Raw genomic sequence first — 6665 nt, forward strand, 5'->3', positions numbered from 1 at the left:
AGGTCTTGATCTCAGAGTCTTGAGTTCAAGCCCCACATTAGGCTCCACACTGGACATGGAGCCTACCTAGAAAAAAAAAATGAAAAGGCAGACCACAAACTGTGATTGGATTTGTAATATACCATGAATGACAAAGTACGTGAATCTACATGATAAAAAGAGCTACTACGAATCAGTAACAAAACGACAGAAAACGTACTATTTTAAATGGGACTTGAAAATACGCTTCACAAAAAAGATATAGATGGCTTTAAATAAGCACATGAAAAGATACTCAGCACCATTAGTCAACAGGAAATGCAAATTAAAAGCACAATGAGGGGCGCCTGGGTGGCTCAGTGGGTTAAGCATCTGCCTTCCGCTTAGGTCACGATCCCAGAGTCCCAGGAGAACGGAGCCCCGCATCAGGCTCCCAGCTCAGGGGGGAGTCTGCTTCTCCCTCTGACCCTCCCCCATCTCGTGCTCTTTCTCTCCCTTGCTCTCTCTCTCAAATGAATAAAATCTTTAAAAAAAATTTAAAAAAGACTAAAGCACAATGAGCTACTACTATAAACTCAATAACATGGCTTAAATGAAAAGGTTAGCATTAATAATAGTGATAGCTAGGATGTGGAGCAAGAGGAATTCTCATATATTGTTAGTGGGGGTGTAAAACGGTATGCAATATACTTGGAAAACAGTTTTGACACTTTCTTATAAATTTTCCATACTCTTACTCCTAGATATTCCACTCCTAGGTAGTTATTCAGCTGAAATGAAAACATACGTTTACACAAAGACTTACACGTAAATGTTCATAGGGACTTTATTGACGGTAGCCAAAAACTGGAAACTAACTTCCATCAACAAGTGAGTGGATAATCAAATTGTGGTATATTCACACAATGTTATGTTACCCAGGAATACAGAAGGAACAAACTAATGACACATGCGATGTGAATGAATCTCAAAATCAGTATGTTGAATGAACAAAGCAGATGTGGACGAGTACGTATTGTATCGTTCTCTTTATAGCAAGTTCTAGGACAGACACAACTTCTGTAGTGAAGAAATCAAATAGTGGGTGGGCAGCTGGGGCTGGAGGTGGAAGAGTTGGAGGTAGATCTGACTGGAAAGGGACATAAGGGAACTTTCTGGGGAACAGAAATGTTCCATATCTTGAGGGAGGATATGGGTACATAGGTGTATTCTTTGATCAAAACTCATGGAACTGTGCACTTAAGATCTTTGCATTTAAAAAAAAGAGACCTTGGGGCACCTGGGTGGCTCAGTTGGTTAAGTGACTGCCTTTGGCTCAGGTCATAATCCTGGAGTCCCAGGATCAAGTCCCGTATCAGGCTCCCTGCTCAGCAGGGAGGCTGCTTCTCCCTTTGACCCTCCCCCCTCATGCTCTCTCTCTCTCAAATAAATAAGTAAAATCTTTTAAAAAAAGAAAAAGACCTTTGCATTTTACTGCGTGTACATTATGCCTCAGTAAAAATTTCTTCTTCATGGGTAACATACATTGTTGCTTCCGTGTTTTCCCTACTCATAAGAAATTTTCCAGAATCTTACAGTTAAGATTATAGAACGTAAGATGTTTTTTCCCCAAAGGCTCCAAATAGAGCATGATTCTAAGAAACTACAGCAAGCGTTCTAACACTGTTACACAGAATGTTTACTTTCCATAAAAGAGGCAGAATGTAATAACGAGTTAGTATTTGATGCTCTTTCTGTGGGCTGTACCAGCATGGAGAGTAGTAGGCACGAGGTCACACGAGGAAGAGCAAAGAGCATTCTTTGCAGCTCACCTGTATTCAGTGTGGTCTCACTGGCCGCACATGTCATGACATCTTATGCCTGTGTTCTATCGTGACAACTGTGCAGCTCTCAATATTCTGCTGTGGGGCTCTGTGACCAGGTGGCCGTGGTCCCCTCTCAAAATGTTGTTGGCTCTGTGGTCCCCAAGCCTCTCCAGTGACCCCTCCAACCCCCACCGGGGCAGTCCCAACACGCCACCGGCAGTGCGTGGGTGCCCTCCATTACTTAAAAAAAGACTCCTACTTTCAGTCCCCTCTCCCTAGAACTGTGGCATTTATGTCCATGAACTGGGATGGGTGGACAATTCGAGAGTGTGCAAGGAGCTCTTCTTGCAATGGTTTCTCTGTCCTTACTGGGCTCGGAACTGTGACGTCTTCACCTACGCCGGGTCCACTTCTAACTGTTGGCCCGGCTGTTGGAGGGAAATTTCAAGGAGTGTGAACCTCAGCTGCTTCCCCCTTGGCTTGGACCTTAAACAAACCATCTGGCTCTCAGCATCCAGTGTTCTACCCTACAGATTCCAAACCCCGATCCAGGCAGGGGCCCATCACCCCGTTTTCCCCCAGCACTCTGGGTGGAAGTTGAGAAATGATGTGTACCAAGTAGGAATATGTTGATAAGACAGCTAATAATTGGGAACAGTTTAAAGAACTCAAAGGTTAGCAGGTTTATATTATCCCAAATTTATAAATCCCTTTTTCGCATTTTGTAAAAGCAGTTGAAAAAATTCCCACCTTATATAACCCTTTGGGCCGGCAGCGCATACTGGATTTTTGATACACTGAATTTTTTTCCTCAATTTCGTGTTTTGAGGTATATTTCTGAATGGAAATCATCTTTAAACTGCTGTAATTCTACATACCCAAGCTTATGCGATAAAAATGCATGTTCATAAAGACTGTGCCAAATCAGGAAGATGACAAGTTTTTCTCTTACCTGAGAAAAGTCTTTTCTTTCAGATACATTTATTGACCCTGGACCCACTTATTGTTTAAAACTAAAAAGGCCCTGTTTTGGTCTTCTACCCATCTGAGTGCAGGAACTAACTTTAGTTTATAGCCAAACCCCAGTAGCACATCTTCACTGACTGAAATCAAAAGAACGGTTTCTGCAAAATTAAGTATGCATCACACTTGAAAACGCCAATGTCGAAGAGAAATGAAGACACTCTAAGGCACATCTTTTGTCCCAGACCGAAGCGCAACAGACTGAAGTTCAGTTTAGAAGGCCGGAACTGTAATGTATTATTTTTCACCCTAGCCACTGTGCTGCTGAAATGGAAGAAGTGGCTAATCAGTTACAGCAGCTAAGGTGGAACACTGTGTAGCGCGTAATCTCCGAGGCTTCAAAGAAAATCCGTTTACAAAAATTCAGAGATACATCAAAATGACAGGGGGAATAAAAGTGCCTTCATTTTCAATTAACACCAGCCAGAGTTTTAGAAAGCTGTAACATCCTTATTCGCCTTTTCTCTACGTCTTCTAACATCTTCCAAGTTGATCATAAACACGTCGTGGAAATAGAATTGATGGGATATTTACAAAAGAGATGTTTTCAAGGGACACTAATAATATATTTAAGCCCAAGATCTACCTTTCCAAAGGGACATAAATTACAAGTGACAGAATACAAGGCACACAAGAATGCATTAAACTGTGAAGCACAGAGCAGACAAAATCACAGGAGATGTCGTCTAGTGGGTATTTATTGAATACCCACTGCATGATAGAAAGTTCCCAAATTTCTCCTGACGAATTAGTATGCTTTCACTCTGTCAAATTATGGACTGTTTAAGAAGCTGACTCAAAAACAGAAGCATAATATATCACCATGCTCAGAACCAACAGGGGAAGAAACGACAATATTCAGGATACTATCTTCTTACGAATGACTAAATGAAAGCAGAATCGTGTGTGTGTGTGTGTGCGCGTGCACACGTGTGAAGGTACACATACACACGCATCTTCATAATGACAAAGTGCTTTTTCTCGACCTCATTACGAATGAAATATGCTCGTGTCTTCCAGTGGGGAGTGCCCTCAAAAGGGTTTGGTAGCTGTGCAGCAGTCTGACTATTGTTGATGCTTTGGTCTCATCTCTTTCTTTGCTTCTCTGCCTGGACACCTGCTTCTCAGACCAAATACAGACTTTTGACCTCTAACTTCACGCGGCGTGTAGCAGTAAGGCTATGCACACTGCTCTGGGTAGCCCAGCCTCAACTTCATGATCACCGCTCCCTCAGCCGGTTCGTTCGCAGGCAGGGCGGACTCTGCGCTGCTAGGGACATCTGGCGATGTCGGGAGGTATTCTGGATTTGACACAACTGGGCAATGGATGCTATTAGCATTGAGTTGTTAGAGGCCGCAGATGCTGCTACATTTCCTCCGATGCATAGCCCCCCGGGACAAAGAATGATCCCGTCCAAAATGTCAGTAGTGCTGAGCCTGAGAAACCCTGCTCTACAGTGGGTGTAACTAGTTAGGTCTAACTAGGTCTACTGTGTGACGGGCTCACTGTGAAGCAGTTTTATTTAGGGAGTTCAGATGCAGAGGGTTGAATTAATCAAATTCCCCAGTTTATGGCACATTTTCATCATTGAACTCTACAAGACCTTCTTTTATTTATTTTTTATCCCCTTTCCCCCATTCCACCATTCTAATGCATTTGATCTGTATCCTTTTGTTCGTATATGACCTTATATAGCATTTAGGCGTGTGTTTGTATATATGCATTTTATGTTACACACATGGCCTTGGGATCTAGACCCAGAACATTCTCTTTCAGACTTTCGTTTTCACACAGCACTGTTTTTAAGGTCTACCCATGCTGCTCCAGTGTGCTCCTTCTGTTAACTCATATTCCAGAGTATACTTTCATCACAGTTTACTAATAACTGCCCTCCCCACACCGCCCGTGGTGGCATTTCCAATGCTCCACTACTGTAAATGTCATAATAAACACCTTTGAAAATGTTCCTTATGTATCTGTGTGAGAATTTCCCCAAGACATACAACCAGGAGAGAGATTACTCAGTGCTATTTCAGATATTATCACAATTGCTCTTCTAAGAGATGATGTGAGATAGGCATCATTGTTTTCCGTGATACAGATGGGGAAACCAAAGCTTCAAGGGATTATATAATTTGCCCAAGGTTAGCCAGCAGAGCTAGCATTCAAATGCCTGTATTTTCTGAAGTTCACACCTTACTTTCTCCTTAGAAACCTCTAGATGCAAAAGAGAATGAAGCCCAGAGCAGAACTGGCACTGACAGAAGGGAGCCACGGAGGGATTTGTGTGAGTCTGCACTCACATTCTAGACTCTTCTGCCTTTCCCCAGATGAAGTCTCTTCCTCTCCAGCCTTTTATTATTCCCCAGGATCTTCAGTAGCAAATCTGAGAAGGGCAAGGACCGATTACAGGGAAGATAAAGAGGACTGACGGTCTGAGGCTCAAGCCCAAAGAACACTTCACAGAGAAACTCCAAATGTTTCCTGGCATGTGAATGAATGTCTTCACCATTCATTCTTCCATTAATTTTCTTTCTTTCTTTCTTTCTTTCTTTCTTTCTTTCTTTCTTTCTTTCTTTCTTTCTTTCTTTTTAGAGAAAGAGATAGAGCAGGAGGGATGGGCAGAAGGACAGGGAGAGAGAGAATCCCAAGCAGGCCCCTTGTCTAGCACAGAGCCCTACATGGGGCTTGATCTCATGACCCTGAGATCATGACCTGAGCCAAAATCAAGAATTGGATGCTTAACCAACTAAGCCACACAGGTGCCCCTCTTTCATTCATTTTCAATATTAACTGATCAGCTACTATGTGTGTGCCAAGCAAAACTTATCATTTGGGGGACTGTGTTCCCATCTGCGACTCCCACATTACAACCAGAGAGTGCCCTTGCTTGGACTGTTGTCTGAGTCGTCACATACATGGTCTTCAGGGAAAGGCCAGATGCCATGACCTGGAGCACAGAGGGGAGGGTTGGCAGCAGAGCCGGGACTGGCCTCTGTCCACGAGACCCCACTGCACAGGAGCTTGTCAGAGACCTCCCCCTGGCTCAGATGGTCAGACCTTGGTCAGTAGGGCCCCCTTGCAGCACGCCACACACAGCAAGGACAGCAGGGGGGCTAAGTTTCCTCCACGTGACAGCACAACTGCCTGGTCCCAAAACAATGCATCAAGGGAACACAGAACCAAGGCTTAAAAAGTCATCGGAAGATGGAGGGAAGGTTGCTAACCATCATTATTTTCACATATCTTTCAGTTGAATCATGTTTAGAGGCTTTAAAACTGGATGTGACTTTGACTCTTTGGACCCAGGCAGGCGTAGGTGGAGGAGAAGGAGAGTGGAAACAGCCCCAGCCTGGGGGCCAGATAACGCAGGCCTGGGTCCAAATGCTACTATTGATCCTCTGAGCAACTGTGAGCAGCCTAGCTTCTCTGCATCTCACCAACCTCCCCTGAGAAAGAGGTGACACTTTAGAGTATGTTCTAGTGCACCTTACGGGTCAGTGAGAGTCCCTCAAGGGCCCCTCAGGATGAGAGGGTATGGTAATGGGAGCTCCAGCACCTGCCCACTTTGTCCAGTTTTATACATTGACTTTGCATATAAGAATTCCTCTTTTCACAACAAAGAGGTGCAACACTAAAGAAAAATTTTGAAAATGATTGTCCACGATGACTTTAAAACTCTGCTCATGGGTGCCTGGGTGGCTCAGTTGGTTAAGCGTCTCTCTGCCTTCGACTCGGTCATGATCCCAGAGTTCCAGGATTGAGTCCTGCATAGGGTTCCCCGCTCAGTGGGGAGCCTGCTTCTCCCTCTGAGCCTCCCTGCTCTCGTGCTTTCTCTCTCTCACTCTCTCTCAAAT

The sequence above is a fragment of the Ursus americanus genome, chromosome X (genome assembly GCF_024610735.1).
Source record: "Ursus americanus isolate L20-20 chromosome X, mUrsAme1.1.p, whole genome shotgun sequence".
NCBI lineage: Eukaryota > Metazoa > Chordata > Mammalia > Carnivora > Ursidae > Ursus > Ursus americanus.